Source organism: Vanacampus margaritifer, chromosome 16 (assembly GCF_051991255.1).
Source record: "Vanacampus margaritifer isolate UIUO_Vmar chromosome 16, RoL_Vmar_1.0, whole genome shotgun sequence".
In the NCBI taxonomy this organism is placed as follows: domain Eukaryota; kingdom Metazoa; phylum Chordata; class Actinopteri; order Syngnathiformes; family Syngnathidae; genus Vanacampus; species Vanacampus margaritifer.
The window spans coordinates 2,391,732-2,411,253 of NC_135447.1; the positions used below are offsets into that span (position 1 = coordinate 2,391,732).

General features: G+C 41.5%; 1 protein-coding gene across 5 annotated transcripts in view; it reads left to right on the forward strand.

Moving 5' to 3' along the window:
• Nucleotides 1-19,522, forward strand: part of LOC144036137 (uncharacterized) — a 134,475-nt gene that overhangs the window by 13,676 nt on the left and 101,277 nt on the right. For all 5 annotated transcript variants that reach the window (XR_013288592.1, XR_013288593.1, XM_077546502.1 and 2 more), the window contains exon 2: nt 7,238-7,344. The gene's annotated coding sequence lies outside the window, so the exon portion shown is untranslated. The remainder of the gene's footprint in view (nt 1-7,237; nt 7,345-19,522) is intronic.

Consider the following 19,522-nt stretch of genomic DNA (forward strand, 5'->3'; position numbering starts at 1 on the left):
TTTTATTAAATATTGCGCACAAGCAGAGGTGGCAAATCCAGGTCCAGAAAGTAAAAAGAACCTGCCACAATTTGGCTTTTGCCACTGATGCTAGCTAGCTAGCTAGCTCCCTGGCTAGCTCCCATGGTGCTCGTTTACCTGCTAGGGAGCTAGCTAGCTAGCTAGCTAGCATCAGTGGCGAAAGCCAAATTGTGGCAGGTTTTTTACTTTCTGGACCTGGATTTTCCACCTCTCATCTGAAATAATACACACATAAAAAAATAAAATAGAATAAAAAATACAAATGAAAACTAATACTGAAACTAACTAAAACTAAAATAAACTAAGCATTTTTTAAACAAAAAAACTAACAGAACCAAACTAAATGTAGAAAACAAAAACTAACAAAAATTAAAATTCCAAAACTATAATAACCCTGCTATGTTTCTCCAGGAAAAAAATTAATGAAATACATTCAGTTTTGAGTGACGTTACATGCTACAGTATGTAAGGCGGCACTTCCCTTCTGTTCATTTCCCGAGCCATCCAAGTGGTTTTGTTTGAACAAGCTTTAATGGACAACATGAGGCAATACTGTAAAAGCCATAGAGGACAAACATGAATTCACAAAATGTGGTAATGGAAAAAAAGAAAGCGAAAGCAAGTTGATACTAAAGAATAAACACATCAGAGTAATGCCTAGAGATGCCTTTTGATGCACAAATGTTCTGATGAAGAAAGGACCGTCGATCTCTGTCGATTTTGTCTGTGGCTAATTACAGAGAATGCTTATTTCCCCCAGAGCACCTTTGCATTACATTTGAACATTTCTCGGCGTAAATGAGCATTATGCTATCGAGTTGTTTGCATGGGTGTGTGAGCATTCATTAGAATGAGTGTGGAATTAAAGTCAAAACACAATCCATTCTGTGATGCTGGTTGATGCTAATCATAGATCATTTTTGGATCTGCCATGTCGGAGGTCGAGAATGACCGAAAGACTAGTTGACCGACTCATGTTAATTGTCTTTTCCTGTATAACCCGAATCAGCTTTGTTATTATACATTTTACAATCCTTTTTATTATTATTATTATTATTATTATTTTAATATATACCCAGATGAGGGCTAATACATTGACTGATATTTTGATGTAAAAACTTCGGATGCGCTACTACACCATTCAAACATCACTTACTGACTAACTGTGTGCAAAGACAAACGAAATTAAAACAGACTGTTTCATTTAATGATCTGAAATAGTTGACAGCTTGGCTTTTTTATTTTTATTTTTATTTTTTTTACATTTTTCTTCTTTTATCCGTTTTCTATAGGCTACTGCTTATTCTCGCAATCTTTACTTAATTCAATTGCTCATATTGTATTGAACAACCAGATGCGTTCCTATGTCACAATAAGCTTAATATTACCATCACATTCATCGTCTTTGTTCGACTTTGGAGGTTCCGCTTCCTACTTTTTTTCCCCCTCTTGTTATCAAGATGGTCATCAATCATCTAAATCATGCACTGACAGGCTGAGAGTGAAGGATGATTGACAGCTGATGATTGCCAGCGCTGAAGGGCGTCCCGGGTCTCCAGAGCAAACCTCTCTGGAGGTTACAGCTTTTTACTTCACATTGAAAGATGACTTTATTAGGACGAGGAGGAAAAATAAAGCTTTACAAGCTGTCCAAAAATTGTGGACAGTGTTTATGACGGTAGACCTCAATTTATAAAATTTTTTCAAGCTCCCTTCCTGCTGTACAATCTGTTCTTCTTCTACTATCATTGTCAACTTAGAATTACTGCACTGATGTTGAGTAACCGGGACAAAATGTTTTGCAACTATGGCCGCCGCGTAAGATTTATAGCAAGTGTCACTCCAATGTGAGGAAGCAAACGTTCAGGGCTTGTTCACAAAAAAAAAAAAAAAATCATTGTGTGCTTGTATACTAGAAATAAACTCGTGCTCAAACCTTACTTCAGTCTTTATGGCGGCAATTTACAGTAAACATTGTCCATACAAAAGGCAGAAAAATGGCAGCAGGAACAGGCACTTGACAGAGGCAGAGTCTAGTGGTTTAGTTTTACAGGATTAACTTCACCCACTGTAAAGTGTCTTTTTTTTTCCCCTTCCCCACAACCCAATTTGCTGAGTATGTCTGACACCATGACCCTTCTTTTATAAGGAGTCTGAGCGGCGTAAGGTTGGGTGGGGGTACGTGGGGTGTGGGGGGGGGGGGTAACGTTTCATTGGCAGGCGGGGCCGCTCAATAGAGTCAAGGTAATAAAACAAGTTTGAGAGGAAGGCTGAAAACAAGGGGAAAGTGGGGATTGAGTTGAGCGGCGGCGGCGGCGGCGGCGGCGGCTGGAACAACCGCCAGGTGGAAATGCTTTCGATCTGACAGGCTACTGATTGACTCAAACCTTCGAAAAGGGTTCGCTAAGACTTTTTAAAGGGGGAGAAAAAGAAAAGTACAAGCCCTTCCTCCACAATGTAGTCTCCATCGCTGGAAAATAGAACTTTTTGTTTGGTAGACCAAAAAGGATCCCCCCACCCCCCCCCCACCCCCCCCACCACCACCTTTTATATGAGTAGTGCAGCGACTGACAGAATTAGACCCTGTAAGTGAATTCAGAGATTACTTTACAAAAACATTCAAGTTCCACCGAACAGTACTTTTTTGTACCTATTGTATCCGCATTCTTTTGCAATGTGATGGCGTAATATGAAATAGCTCCCCCGTTTTATGGAGTACTAGAAATGTTTTTTCATTAACTCTTAAAACTTAAAAACATGCTACGAGGAGGTTTTCAACTGACTGAGCTCGTGACACATTAAAGTTTCCAGCGCCTTGCTAATTAAACGCATTTACATACACAGGTGAATGGATTGACAAACAAGCAAATATGTTCTGTTAATGCAGCCGTCATTAAAGTTGTATTACTTCTACCCACTAATCTTCCAACCCAAGTCAGAAATCCATTTCCCTAATGGCATCTTTCCATTAATATGGCCACCTTAGGATGCAAATTGCTGGCCAATTACGTTTAAAGGCAACAAAGGCTAGCTAGCTGCTACAATGTTTGTACCGGCTTTTTGCTTTTCTATTTTTCTAATAATAGCTACGTATAGATCTGTACATGCTAGCGCGTATGCGCATTATTTCTTTGTGTCGCGTTGATAAGATGTTTGTAACCTTCCTTTTGTGGAGTCAACAGTAGATTTTCCTTTCATGGTTGGTTTGTTGGTAGCATAGCTGTGTTCGTTCATGTGAATCCCCGCAGGTCAAACCCCCTTATTTTATTAGCCGTTTAACAAAGTGCCTACGCGATGGTTGGCCTGTAAACGCACATGGCAGAAATGATTTTATTAGCATAGTTTATGACTTCTCTCTTCGATTGCCCCTAAAAAAAAACAAAAATAGTGCCAAAGCATCAGCCATCTCCTCTGATTAGAGCTTTGTGGCAGAAATGCATGAAACAACCCACGCACGCATGCAAACCCACGCAATTCTTTCCGCCGCACACAAACACGTCCCGACTAAACTAATCTCACACATCCGTAATCAAAAGTGACACTCGCCCCCTCCCCATAACACATACACCCCCCCCCCCCTCCCCCACCTCATTCCTCTTCTCTCCCCAAATACCAAGCGGCTGAACATCCGACTCTCCCAGTAAGCCCCGAGCCAATTAGTGTGTCGTTGCCGCATTGTTATCTGCCTGCCATTGCGGCTTTCTGCTACCGCCACAAACTTTTACTGCTGCTCCACGGCAGCCCACATGAGGAGATGGCTGAGATGTGATGAGTTGGGAGCTGGGAGTGAGGGAACCTCAATAAAAGGAAATGTGGCTTGACTTGGAAACGACTCAAGAATTGATTATTGTGTCGAACAATATTGGAAGGAAAGCACATACGTTTCAGTACATTGCGGTAGTGGCTACCGCATCTGCCTCGCAGCTCTGAGGTTCTGCGCTCCGATCTCGGCTCTGGCCTTCTTGTGTGGATTTTGTATAATTCCTGCCATGCTGGAGTTTTTTTTTTTTCTGGGAATGCTGTCACCTGTCTCCTCCCAACGTGCCTGCGCTGCAACAGAGTCGAGGGCTTGGGGAGATGACGCCGACAAAACTGTTATGTATTGCATTGTATGGTCTTGAGTGGCTCCCAGTCAACACGTCAAAACCGTACACATCATCTCATTGCCATGGGGACAACCTCGCCGCCTCACGAGGAACTTGAAGCACAGAAGAACGATGGGGTGAAAGAGTTTTGGGAAACAAGCCGACAATAATTTCAGTCAGTCTTGAGTCTCTCATATCTACAGCGCCCCTAATGGTGGCAGGTGGTACTGTGCCCCTGGTCGCCCAGCCATTGAAAATGAATGGGCCCATTCATTTCCTATGGGAGATTTCGACCCCTGGTCGTCCGGCCATTGAAAATGAATGGGCCCATTCATTTCCTATGGGAGATTTTGACCCCTGGTCGCCCAGCCATTGAAAATGAATGGGCCCATTCATTTCCTATGGGAGATTTCGACCCCTGGTCGCCCGGCCATTGAAAATGAAAGGGCCCATTCATTTCCTATGGGGAATTTCGACCCGAGTGGGCATCTATTGACCAAATTGGCAATCAATTCTTCAAGGAATTGCCGTCAATTTCTCCATGTTGGTATCCAATTTGAGCAGTTTCCCTGCAGTCACATTCAACCTGAAAGTGTGAAATGACTTCATGCAACAGCTTTTACTCATTCTGCAATCTTTACTTCGCACTTAAGCATTCCACATCAAAAGTAGAAATTTCAAATGGGTTTATTTCCTGGGTAAATAAGGGCAAATTTCTGAAACTTCTTAAAAGAAAAAAAAAATACAGACAAAGAAATTGGAGTCCCACGGCTGTAGCCTGAACTTTACTTTGTCAAGAGACGTTGACTTTGCTTAAAGTTCACATCCAGACAGTTTTTCAACATGAACAGAGGTGCAGAAGAATACAGATGACAGTTTCCCTCTGCTCCGAATCCGGCGAGACAGTCAGAAATTACACACGGAAGATCACCCACACAAAACAAATCATGACTTCTGTCGGATTTGGTGCTAATTGCCCGTCTATTGTCTCAGACTCACCGTCTACTTGGGCAATTCTCGCAGCAGGGGGATGTCTTTGAGGTAAACAGACATCTGATGACTGTAATTCTGATTTAGACCTCAGACTGCCGCTGCCAATCTCCGGTGGCTCCCCCCCAACGTCGACACACACACACACACACACACTTACTCCAAGATCAAATCAAAATCTTCCTGACTTCAGCACAACATTCCACTTATGCCACGGGCTCCCATTTTTAGACCCTCCATTATTATAACCATTAGCTCATTTGTGCTGATGTCTATTGGTCCCTTTGAACATGAAATGCAAGATGATGAATCACATTTTAATGGAAAAAATATCTGCCTCAAATAAAAACCAAATCTCAAAATTTATAGAAACATGGTCTACGTATATATAGAATTTTTTAACCTAATTCTGGTTACTTAATTCTGTCTGTTAGCGAGAGCCACTACATCGTGATAACTTACATTGATGTTTCTGCATTTGGCAATTTATTATTATATTATATTATTAGTATGGGATTTTTTTTTTAATGGGCTTTAGGTGAACTGATGAATACACACACGCGCGCGCGCACGCACGCACGCACATGCACATGCTCACCCACATACAAAAAAAATATATATATATGTATATGTGTGTATATGTATATATATGTATATATATTTAAAAAAAAAAAAAAAAGAAAGATTTTTTTTTTTTTTTTAATTTATTTATTTTTTTTAAAAAGGAGAGCAATGATGATGTCAAATCGAATGAACAATACTGAGCTCTCCTGGAAAAAAAAAGAAAAAAAAAGGAAATGCAAGATGAGTGTTCAGCAAAATGGTTGTTGTGAGCACATTCAAGGATGGCTCCAGAAAAAGAAAAAGAAAAAAAAAATGGCTTGAGGTATTCGTTTTTGGTACGACTATTCAATAATGAACAGGAACTAGGACAGGTTGCATGCCAAGCGAGACCAATGACCTTCCAGGCTTACACAGTCTGGCTCGGACCCCTGCATCTTCCAGGTGTTCCTTTTGGCAGTGTCCTAAAATAACGGCAATTATTATCTGTAAAGTCTCCCACATGGTATTTCTGAATGATACCAGTACACAAATGTCTGGGTCTGGGCTGACACCATCGACATGGTCCGAATGGCTAAACTCAGGTCATGGTTGGCTAACAGTCGACAAAAACTGCTCATGATGGTGGATGGGGTACCGTGTGGAACTCAAAATCTCTCAAAGGAGAGCCCTCATCAAAGAAGACATCAAGTGTGGATCCGGCGGAATCGGTGGCACCTCAGCGACTCAACGACTGTGAAAGCAGATGAAGGCTGCGGCGCCGCCGCGGTCCCGATCATCCGGGCTCCCCAGCCGTTGGATCCTATTTGAGTGCTGTCAAGATAGCGGGCTTCCCGGGGTGCAACAAGATCTTCATGTTGATCAAAGTCAAACACGATGAGATCCCCTTGGAATTAACTGGAGACCGTTATCCTTGACTTTGGGGATAGACCAGAGACATCAATGTCTTTCTGCTGTCAAGGATTTTCTTTTGGGACTTGCTATCCAAGGAGCTGAGTTTACGTCGAAAGCCACTGGTTCATGTCCAGGACTCGACCATAATGCAAGACCAGGACCGCCAGGTCTCTTTATCCCCCAATTCTCGAGTCTGTTGACTTCACAGTCACAAGAAGTATGATGTGATAATTGGACCTGCCTACATTTCAACACACACCATCCATTTTTTTTTTGCTGTGTATACTTTTCAGTGTCACAAATGAGCTGCAGCCTATCTCAGTTTTCATCAGGCAAGAGACAGAGTCAATCACTTGGTGGCATATGATGTTCTTCTATTCAGGTTTAGCTTCCTCTTCTGAAAAATATTTGGAATGTGCATCTGCTAAGACTTGCACCACATCTGTTGTAGTTGATCCCAAATATGCCTGATGGTTAAGGTCCATCAAATTCCGAGGTGTGTCCCAAGACTTTTGTTGGCTAAGGGTATCGGTTGCAAATCGAGAGTTACTTGCTTAATGCTATCGCCGCCTCCACTTTTGTCAAGCATCCGTCAGCAACTGCCCAAGAGGGATCTGCAATGAATGTGGTTGATTGTTATGTGTCCTAACAGGCGAACGTGTATTTCGTGTTTGTTTGCTGTCTAGGACGCATCTGGGCAGAAAAAATGCCAGAGAGGCTGTTTTAGGATCAAGGAAAAGCATAATGATCCTTAACCCAAAGTGACCTCCTCCTCCGTCTCCTCTTGTCACAGGTAATCTTTGTCTACTTTGCACTTTCCCTGTTTTTTTTTTTTTTTTTTTTTTTTTTTTTATATAACCGGCTCATATTCCCAAGATGCCGTGTTTGCTTGACTGCCTTTTTTCTCCACCAGCGATTTTACTACACACAGGTGAGTGCAGACCCAGACTGCTTGTAGATACGCTGTTCTTTTAGGTCCTTCCTTTAAAAAGGGCTAAATTGCTGTTCAGAGCACTTTAATTCGCCCGTATCGGAATGTGTTGTCCACGCTTGAGCCAAATTCAACCAGGCACTTTCCTTCACAGTGCGTGAGAGAAAATGCTGGAACATCCTATTTTTTTCATAGCGAAGGTAAAAGAGACCATGAATAGTAGTAAGCCTCATTACTTTGGTAAATGGGTGAATGCTACATGGCCTGTACCGCCTACCGTATTCCTGCAGGAGCAAATTGGTCTCAGGGGATCCATAGCTGTGTGTATGTGTGTATAAGTGTGTTTGATTGGGAGAGAGGGAGAGGGGGGGGGGGGGGGGAGAGAGAGAGAGAGAGATGTGAGTTCTGATTTGACTTTTTATGCAACCATCACCTTAAAGGGGAAGTCGACTCAAAAGTTCCGATTAATATTGTGTGTGGGGAATAGGAATTAAGCAGCAAAAAACGTTCTCTGTCCACTGAAAATGACATCACAGGTAATGACCAATCATGGCTTACCTTGAGAACATCACATGACCAAACTCATGAAAGAGGTGAGCCACGTGATTGGTCGTTTCCTGAGCAACCGTGATGTCATTTTCAGTCGACAGCAAGTGGCAAAATGGCTGCCCCCCCTAAGATGGATAGAAACGCGTCGATTTTGCCGCTTAATTTACATTACACAAACGTAATATTAGTCAGAAGGTCGTATTTAGACTAGTAGGGGTGAATACAACATATTACTGTAAAAAAAAAATAAAAAATAGGACTTTCTGTATTTTTTTAAAATCTCTTTCCTGGCAGTTTATTATCGGCAAGACAGTTACGCTCACCTTTCAGGCACATGCAGTGATGAAACTGGTGAAAACGGTAGATGACTCAGCTTGATTTTTAACATCACAAAAAATAAAAACTGGGTTTTTCGAAGAAAGACTGAAGGGAAGCTGGCGTAAATTGGCCAAAGTTCATTTGAGGCTGCTTTTAAAACGTCTCAAGACAAACTGTGACTTTTGAATAGTTGTGTGACATGTCCACTGCACATTCAGTAACATGTTTTTTTTTTTGGGGTGCTCACAGTAAGGGGAGTGTGTCAAATCCGCTTGATCAGATGAAAATCCGCTGTAAATTTGCTGTGGGACTGGAGCGCATACAAGACCGTTTGGGTCGAGTCAAACAGAAACCGAGCGTTGGCTCGATCCACACATCTCATTTGTGGATTGCTATGATATTCTGTACAGTCCATGGGGATGATTGTTTGGTTTGGATGTTTGCATTTACAAACATTTTCCCCGTAGCAAATCATTGAAAGAGAAATAATCTGGTCATGGGAAATTGTGACACCGTCACAAAAAGCTTTATGTTGTAACATTAGTCACATTTTTACATTCTTAACTTGCATTCTTAGCAGTCACTGTACCTTGAAAAACGGATGCATGTGGCAATGTTATTGCAGCATAAACTTCGAAAGGTCTGTTCACTGAACCAATTTAGAGGTCAAATATTTAAAAAGGCAATAACAACCGCATATCTCGGCGCCATAAATGATGAATTTAAGTGTTTATGAGTATCCAAGTGTGTAATTTAACAACATCAGCCATTGTTGGGGGCTGGCAGTGACCTCCACGCCCTCTCGCTCACGTAATCTCTCCTCCATGTGCACTCGAGCATGCACATATTCACAAACAGATTTTTATTTGCCGCTTACCCTTGATGGGTCTCATAAAAAAACACGTCGACGGTGCACGCGGTGGTTTCGTTTGGGGCGGACTGCGAAATTGCCACGTCTTGGCAGATGGCGCCTCGTGCTACGTGGCCGACGTGACGCGGGAAAGGACACGCTGAACACGGCAATGAGGACATGCAGTCCCGTTCCAGGCAGACGTTCGGGATTGAAAGATGTGAGCACCAGCTGCTTGTCGTGCACAGGAAGTCAAATGAGTGACGACGGCCTCCGCCAAGGCGCCGCATGCACGTGTAGGCCTTTAGCGTGACTTTGCTCAAGCTTTGTACGCTGAAAATGTTGCTTTCAAGCACGGGTGGTCAAAGAGTGGTCTGTGGACCACAAAGGGTCCTCTCCGTTCTTTAATCGGGCCCATTGAGCATTTACAGTGCAACTCATCTTCTTCTAATTATGGGACTGCTGAGCGTAGCAAGCAGCACATATTACTATTCCTAGAAAAAAGGGTTTATTATTATTATAGCACACCGATATTTCCGCAAGAATGCGGCCCGTACCGTAGATCGCACCGGGACAAATGAGGTATCAAACGATGCGGCTCGATCTGACTCGGTGCGGCATTACTTTTCTAGGAATTCCCACTTACCATGGCGACGCAATACCCCAAAAACTACCCCAAAAAGTGCCATAGGAATGAATGGGAAATGGAAAGACAAAATCACACACCTAAAGCACCTTTTTCCAAGACACGCTGCGCGCGCATACGTTGTCCGACCGATACGAATTTTAGCTCATTTTGTAGGAATTTTTCCCATCTTTAGCTCAGTGTCGAAATCTTTTTTAAGGAATGAAAGCTCTCCGCTGTGTGCGGGTTCAAAGACAGTGAGTGAATTAGGCTTCTACCGCACTCTGTTGACCAATTAACTTTAGAGTGGCGGGAAAAAAGAAAAGTCTACTTCTATTTGCAAAAGTTTCACTTCAACTCGTCACCATGGCCACAATCTTTGCTCACTAGACGTCAAATTCTCGCATTTTGTAGTCACGAGTGTCTTCTTTCAGACAAACTAACTTTTATTTGGCTAAGGTGTCATTTAGTACCTTTATTTTCCCTTTAAGCTCGGACAAGTCGGACCAACTCTGCCATGTTAATTTCAGGCGCCTTCCTCTCTCCATTTCTGATAAATCATAAGTTTTCAACCTGCTCTCATTTGGTCATTTTTTATCCTATTAAGAAAATGAGAACATGCTCGTGTTCCCCAAACCCTTGCCGTTCTAACGAGCCATTTCTTGAATCTGTATCTTCAACCGTTAAGTCGTGAAGTCTTTTGTTCAAGGGGTGCTTCTCTCATGCAATCTCAATGGAATGTGGGGCGCGTGACTGCTCCAAGTCAAAAATGGGTATGAGTTCTTAAAGAGACAGTGACATATTTTTAGATTATGGTTAACTTCCACATTTCTTGACCGATTCCAGTCATTTAAATTTTTAACTGTTCAGCTCATTTACATTTTTTGAAATACATGTTCAGGGACAGTGAGATACTTTTAGTTGATGTTCATTATGGTTAACTTCCACATTTCTTGACCGATTCCAGTCGTTTGAATTTTAAACTGTTCAGCTCATTACCAAAGAGTCAGCAGTCCCATTCAAAATTTCCGCGGGAATTTTTCTAGTTTCTAGTTGCTGTTGGGAAAACGGCCGCAAGAGGGTGGCCGATCATGAGTACCGATACCTTGAAATAAGACCATATATCAGTACTCAGAGTTTGACCCAGGTACAGATAAACAAACTTCTTGGTGTTTTTGTTGTGGTTTTTTTTGCGTCTCTGATCTGAGATTTTTTATTTTTTATTTTTTTTATTTTATTAAAAAAGAAGAAAAAAGTTTTTATTTTTATTTTATTAAAAAAAACTTCTTTTTTTTAAATTTTATTTGAGATTTTTGGCTCAGTTTGCATTTTTTGTTGCTTGTAGTTGAGATACGCTCACCTGCAACTCTAATAATTAATGGGTTATTAAATGCCTTTGGTTTGGGTAATTTAACACTTCCACCAGGGGGCACAACTATTCTAGGAAGTGAGGCAAGTGAGAGCCTGTCTTATAAAACTAAATTGAGGGAACAGAACAATTTGTCTATGAGCAAGCTGGGGATTTTGCACGGTGAAAAGTGCTGCACATTTGTACGATTAGACGACATATGGATGCTATAAATGCTGCTTAAGCTGCCTCCATCTCCATGGCAACTGAAGTTCTCCATCAGTCGTGGACGCAATGTTATGCTATAGTGGCGGGGCAGCGACATCAAAGTGTCACAAGGTACGAGTGGAATTGACACAGCAGTGCTCTTTATTATCTGAAGCAAATGAACCTGCTGTGGTTTTCTTCCAGCTGCTAATGAACCTTGAGAGGAGCGAGCCGAATCCAAATTGAAAGAAATATTAAGGACATTTCGAACGAAGAGAAAACGTGAGCAGTAATGGATTAAGGGAGGGGGGGGTTGAGTGTGCTAACCTCTGGGGATGAAGACACAAGGACGTCTCATGTCTGCTTGAAGATCTCACTTATCTCATCTAACCTGCGCTTGATTACCGGCGCTCTAATCCTTCATTGCGGTTCTTCTCTAACGCAGTCCTCGGCAACGGAAGCAAAAAGGCGAGAAAACAAAGTTGTGACTCACACAGATAAGACGAATAGCATCAAAAAAAAAAAAAAAAAGAAGTCATTTTCAGCTTTTAGGGCTGTTTGTTGAACGTGTTTATGGCTTAAGAGGGACTGAATGGAGACAAAGGACACGAGAGGACATGCGACTCCTTAATGGAATGTTTTCAAGTCCCGCTTCACGTTTGGTGTGTTTCATTAGCGCTTTCAAGGTCCCTCGCACAATGCGTCACTTTATTCTTGTCTCAGTCCAGCATGTTGTCGTCTGTCTGGAAAACGTGCGATTCCCTCGCTAGATCAAAAACATGTCACGTAAGGAAGGCCGCAACATTGGCTCACACGTCAAAAATCACCGCGTCGCATTATTTTCCGCTAACCGCAGTCACTCTAGGTCGAGAAAATTGTTGTAAGAGCTAATACTCCTTGCGCAGTCTGACAATAAGAGGCCACTGCCATCTACTGTAGCGAATGTGCAATTACACTTTATTCTAGTAAAATGGCCTAGGTTCACACGCGCATCTTGTGCCCCCCCCCCCCCCCCCCCCCTATAGAAGGACCGGTCTAAATGAATGATCAAGAACAAGCTCCAATTAATAGTTAATTCTCAGTGTTGTCTCTGCCCGTTGGGGTTTAATTAAAGAACTTAAAATGATACCAGAATGATCGCTTCACCATGTAATAGCCTGAGCTCTACATGTCTTTTCTCCTCCCCTATTATTTTTTTGTAAGACACATTGCCCCAAAGGGTTGATGTTGCGAGAAAAGAAGAAGAAGAAGAGAGAAATACATGAAAAAGATAGAGAAAGTCAAGTACTAGCTAAATAAAAAACAGAAATGCTTCCTCAAGGCTGGAAAAAAATGGATGAAAGAACAAAGCTAATCATAAAACACAACGTTAGACAAAAACAGCTCCTGGTATAAGTGGACTAGATACAAAAAAAAAAAAAATCCCTTTTTTTTCCTCCTTTTCTTTATCTGAAAAACGGATGTAATGATGGTGGCCCACGCGAGTGTGTCTCGAATGTCCCTGATTTTTTATGCCGTCAGCCGTATTGGAAGCGACGAGCGTCTCTCTTCAGTCACGTGTCTTTTAAAAGAAGTGTGCTACTTATCTCTCCGTCCTTTCCTCTCTTCTGTTTCAAGCTCTCTCTCTCAATTCCCTCGGCTTCTTTTGTGTTGAAATGATCCCATGATGGAGTCCTCAACTCCGGCAGTCTTCAGATAGACGAGGGAACGGATGGAGACTCCCAAAGAGAGCGGCGGATCAAAAGAAGACAAGCAAAACAAAGCCTGGCGAGGCTTCACAAGGAAGATGAACGGCTCGAATCCAAAATATCCCCTCAGTCAAAAAGCGTTCCCCAATCTAAGATGTCACCGATTGTTGTTTCAGTTTGAACTTCTTTCCTGTTTTAATATTTTAAAGTACGGGAACAACAGAAATCTTAAAGAGAACAGCTGGGACCCGTTCTGATCAAATGGATGTTCGACATGACGCTGAAGCTCCCTTGGCGGCGGGAACTCGGTTCTGTGTGTCGTTATCATTTACGGACATACTGTAGCTGACATGCGTTGCACTCGTCACTTGCTCAGGCTTTGACTGGCCAGATAGTAGACCCTGGTCTACTTTTGGTTTTGGACCGGATTTGATTTTCCTTTTTCAAAGCAGAGACTTCTTTATATCGCGTTGTCATACAGGGCAGGCGTCTTTGGCGCTTCTTTGAACTGAGGACCTTAACGCCATTTCAGATCGAGCCAGGTGGTTACATGGTTTATGGAAGGGTCGGGTGAGTAGGAGTTTCAGAGAGTTTCAGTGTTTGTGTGATGGAGTCGATACGTTCAATCAAACGGCAGGCATGTGTGGCCATGAACTTCTTGGACCCCGCTTGCACTTGTCAGAATTAAATCAAACATCGCTCTTACAGCCGTGTACGGCACATCTGGGAGCAATAAAAATAAAATAAAATAAAATAAAAAGACGTCCACACCCCTGTTCAAATGGAAGGTTTTTTATTAGGGCTGGGTTTGAAAAATCGAATAATCCGATATCGAATCGATTGAAATTTTTGAGCCTGACATCAATTCATAAAACCATGAATCTCTTTTTCTCATAAATACATAAAAAAAAAATAATTAAAGGCCAAAGTTATTATTTTTGTATTTTACTGTTTTCTTTAAATTTACTCCCACGTGAATTTAAAAGCATTTTCTTACATGTATGAAAGACCTGACTTATTGCGACTTTACGACAATTTACAATATTTTTTAATTTACAATTCTGAAAACATTTTCATCTTATCCTTGCTGATGCCAATGTCTGGGTAACACTTAAGTGATCATAACACGTGCTACTTTCATTATAACGAAATCATTTAACCACAAGATGGCCTCCGCAAAATTCCATTTGGAATCTCATGTTTGTGGAGTTTTTATCATGTCCTTGATATTTAACAAAAACGGATGTTCCGTAATGAATCAATATCGGATTTGGAGTAAAGTGAATCGAATCCAATCGGTTGAAGAAATTAGAATCGATACCCAGCCCTAGTTTTTGTGATATATAAAGTCGTTTTTTTCCTTTTATACACGGACGGGTACGTTGTTTACCGAATTTAATGGTAGTAAATCTAATAAAAAACGTAAGCATGGTTTTGACCCATTTCAACTTAAGGAATACAGAAGGAGTTTAAATGGAGAAAAAAAATCCAAAGCATGTTTCATATGCCCAGATTTGCAAGATACAGTAAACTAAAATGTAAAGAAACACTTTTTTCTCGCTTTTGTCTGAAAGTGGATTTAACCTAAAGTCAAAACGGGTGCATTTGCATTACCACGACACTAAGCGGCCCCCCCCCCACCCCCACCCCCCTCCACTTTTAGCGGCGCTTCAAAGGTATTTCGTCTGCCTTCATTCCTTTGAAATAATAAGAATGAACACTTTCAGACAGATGCATCTGTGAAACAATGCAATTAGCGCTAATGCAGATTTGTATCCAAGAATAACAACAACTTTTCTCGCTATGAAACATTACAAAACCAAATCAAAGCAGCCAAGTCCTTCGGAATTTGCATTCGCTTAACGAAAACAAAGCGCAGTTGCTAGTGTTTGTTGCTTGTCATTGAGGGTTTTAATGTTTTTCTTTAGTTTTTCTTGACGCGCTTTCACGTTACAACATTTTCAGGTCATCTAATTCACTTTGCATGCTTCAGTTTTGAACACTGTTTGTCTCATTACTGTGTTTCCCTGATCTGTAGATTGGTCTCAGTCGTCAAAGATAAAGATTGTCAGATTGGCCATAAAATTATTCACAATGTAAATAAATGGAATATAGTGAGAGTGCAAAGGGGAAATGTTTGGTAGGCTTTGTCATGGTGGTTCTGTTTTCTCTCTCGGAGTCGGTGACACTACAACGGATGGTGATGGATGGGAACGGTCGCTCTAAATTGTGTAATGAGCGAGAGGCGACGGGATGATGATCGCCGTAAGGAGACGGAGCAGCGCTTGATTTTGACTTCTGTCATCTGCTCATAGTAGGATGTTAGGCTGGGAATTATTGTTGGATTCTGTTGGGGTTGTGCCGTGTTTAGTCTTTTTGCTTAAAATACGGTAAATCAATACAAAACATGACTTTTATGTAGTTGCTAGCTAGACACAAATTATCGGGGTGTCTTAGCCACTTTTTTATTTTATTTTATATATATATATATATATGTGTGTATATATATATATATGTGTGTGTATATATATATCTGTATATATATATATGTGTGTGTATATATATATATATGTGTATATATATATATATGTGTATATATATATATATATATATATGTGTATATATGTGTATATATATATATATATGTATATATATATATATATATGTGTGTATATATATATATATATATATGTGTATGTATATATATATATATATATATATATATATGTGTATATATATATATATATATATATGTGTATATATATACTGTATATATATGTATATATATATATATATATATATATATATCCTTCTCCAAAGCCACACTAGGGTTGTCGTTTCTTCCGTAGTGTCACTGCTACAGACGAGGCTACTGTCAAGACTAAGCAATTCATGAGATCACTTCTTGTTCTTTGGATATTCCTTTTTTTTTTTTTTCCTGGAGAGCTCAGTATTGTTCATTCGGTAATTTTACCGATTTGACATGTCATCATCATTGCTCTATCTTTTTTTTTTTGTATGTGGGTGAGTACGTGTATGTGCGTGCGTGTGTATTCATTAGTTCACCTAAAACCTATTAAAAAATCCCATACCGTTCACCTAAACCGAACACTTCCAGCCAGAGTCGTGAGGCCGTCAGGAGACCCGAGGAAGGACCAAAGAAAGGAAAGGAAAGTGAAAGTTCTTTGGATATTCCTTTTGGCATTAGTATCCTTCTATTTCTTTTGAATTCCGATTTGGATTTGGCCATCGATATTCCACTTCCAACTTCTTTTCAAGGTCTACAATGTCATACATACTCAACTCATGGGCTGGACTTCAACTCAGCGGTGACTCTAAAGGGAAAAAGGCAAAACAAAATGGATGGATGGCTATTTCTAGTAGCGGTGGAAACATCAATTGAAGCTGGACTCAAACCGGTTCGCTTCTTGCTGCGAAGCTGCAGCGCCAACCACTGGAGCACCGTGCCGCTACATCTGAGTTTGTTTCCGCAGCACTATTGGGACGCAACACTTCCACCCGATCAACATCCAAACATGCGATGCATAAAAATCACATCCTCATTTTGTCTGGAATGATTACCGTTGTCTTCGATATTTGAGCTTCTCGGCGTGCGGGGATTTAAAAAGGAAAAGTGATGGATGGTAGAATAAAGACGAGGAGATTCCAACTCAGTCTGGCCGAGATGAGTGAATAAGCAATGAGAGCGGATCCTGAATGAGCGATGGTGAAATAAAAATAGGCAGAATAATAGAAAACGGCCACGGATGGAGAAATTGAGGGTGAACGGGCGGAAAGTAAAAGACAGTGACGGAGGGTTAGAAGGCAAAGCTGCCAGGCAAAAGAAGATGTTGGGGGAGACAAATGAGACGGAGAAGGATAATGACACAGCGCTATGAGCATATGTGGCGAGGCGGGGAGAGCAAAGACGGCGCCGGGAAATATCCAGACAAACAAACGTGTATGCGGGAGGGATGGCCCTCCCCCCTCCCCCCTCTGCTCAACTGCGCGCGTGTAAATGAGATCGACTCCTTCCCAACACAAACATCCGCCCCCGTCTGTTTTTCAACAAACATGCTGTCATACACAAACACACACATGCAAAAGCAAGGCGGCATGAAAGCAATCAATATTTTAAGCAGACATCTAAAGAGTCCGGTCCCCCCCCCCCCCACCCCCCCCCCCCCCCCCGGGAGGATCAGCCCTAATTGGTCCCAACAAACAGTGAAAAGGACAACAACATAAACAAGGAGCGCACGCCGAATGCAGCAATTAATAGAATGTGAACAGGAGTTGCAAATTAAATCAATTTGCAAATATCGACCGGGCTTTCCAACACGTCTCCATTATCCGCCGCCAATTATTGTCGTCCGCCGGTTCCAGAGGCCAAGTCTGCGCCGGCATTTGCATATCTAAATGAGAGAGCATCGCGTCGGAGCGAGTTTGGAATATCTGATGTCCGTTGTGTCATTTTGTCGCTTGTTTGCGGTTCATTTGAAGTCGTCTCGTTCATAAACAGCTTCTGCTTTCATAACAAGCTGCGGGTTAAACGCAAAAGCGGGCCCGGCATTTCTCAAGCATGCAACGCAACTCTCGGGAGAGCTTGTTATTCATACCAAATATGTCAAAGGTGTGTGTTTTCCACCGTGTGTGTGTGTGTTTATCTGTTGTGGTGGATAAAGAGATGGAAGGCCAGTTTGTGGAGAGGGGAAAAAAAATGGTGGGTTTAATGGACGTATTCCACTCGTAGTGTTCCTGCAGGCGTGCCCGACAGCGCAATGATCTCTTATGGCCTCGAAAGTCCGATCAATACGGTCAGATGTTCAACGGCACCGAAATGCTCAAATTAGGAAACAGAAGAGGACGTTAAAAGGGGAGTGTTGTGTTTAAGTATGGGAGACATTTTGTTAACAGTGTTTTGGATTTGTGCTTTGGGTCGCTGTGGTGCTAAAAAGCTGGAAATCATCTTCACTTGTGGCATAAATGGGTCCAAAAAGTTAGCATGGTTGAAATCAGGGGTGTACAACTTTGGTAGAGTGAATTTTACTCTGCACAGCAAATCGGTCAGTGTTACATTTCCAGTCTTCCTAGTGTAAAGTTTACTCTCGGTTAGACTGGGATCGAATATAGTCTTTTTAGAGTAAAATTTACTCTATGAAGTTTACTGTATACATCCTTTTTTTTTTTTTTTTAGCATAGGCTAAAGTAAACATTTGACACAGACTTGTCATTTGCCCACATTGTACTACAGGACTTAACTTTCCACACTGGGTTGCAAGACAGGAGAAGAAAAAAAAGTTCATTCTCGTCTCTCACTTCCTTGTTTTCAACCAATCACGCGCATCATTCAGTAAAACTTGATGCCAAGGTCGTCTTAATACAAAAAAAAAAAAATGCTTCTGATGTCGTTTTGACAGGACCCATGACAAAAAAATAAATAAATAAATAAAAATCCTAAAAAATAAATAAATGCAGAGAACTCTCTTTATTTTTGGACAAATGACTGACATTTCACATTTTTGTGGCACATGAATATTAAGTCAGCTTTAGAGGAAAAATGATTCAAAACTGAACTCATTAAGTAGAGGAATGAAGTATTTGTTATTTCCCACCATTGATTACTACTCCTTCTACTTCCACTACTAAGACTAAGACTAAGACTACTACTATCACTACATAGCGCCCTTTAGGACACCCCAAAACACTAACAAGCTTAACCTCTTCTTGGTGGATATAAATATTGCCTTGTGTATATACATAGACACCTGACCTTTTATTTCATTTAAAAAAAAAATTCCATTTGCGCTGAAGGTTAATCACGGAAGCCTATTGTGAGCCTTTCAGCATCATCCCGACAGCGTGCAAATATTGGGCTTATAAACGTTGCCATTACAGCTTTGATATTTGCTGCGATGCACTCGGGCTTATAGTAAACGCAGGTGATGCAATAGAAATGAATGGGCGGGACATAAAAGCACTCATCCTTTTGAACCTTTCCCGTCTTGGGCGAACGCTGAACTCAAAGGAAAAGACCCTGCGTTAAAGCGTTTCGGGGGGGGGGGGCAGAGAGAAATTAATATAGACGCATTATTTACTCGTTACCTCTGCAGCGCTAAGAAGCGTTTGGTGACATAACTGCCTTTTCCCTTGTCAGCTTTAATCCTCCACCTCTCCCGGTTTTCCTCGCACCGTCAGCCTCACCTCCCACCATCCTGCCCACTCTTGTCTATAGCAGAGACGTTTGAAGAACTCCTCGGAAATACTAAACTGCCGACTTAAAAGGGGAAAAAGCTAGCGTTATGCTGTTTGTTCGGCGAGCTCCTTAAGGTGCTCCTCAATCGCCCCGTGATGCCCCGAACCCGACTCATTATTGCTTCTGTTGCCAGTTAAAATGTGGCGAGTGAACAAACAAACAAGTCAAATATTAGAGATATGCTTTGAGAATTTGCAGGTAC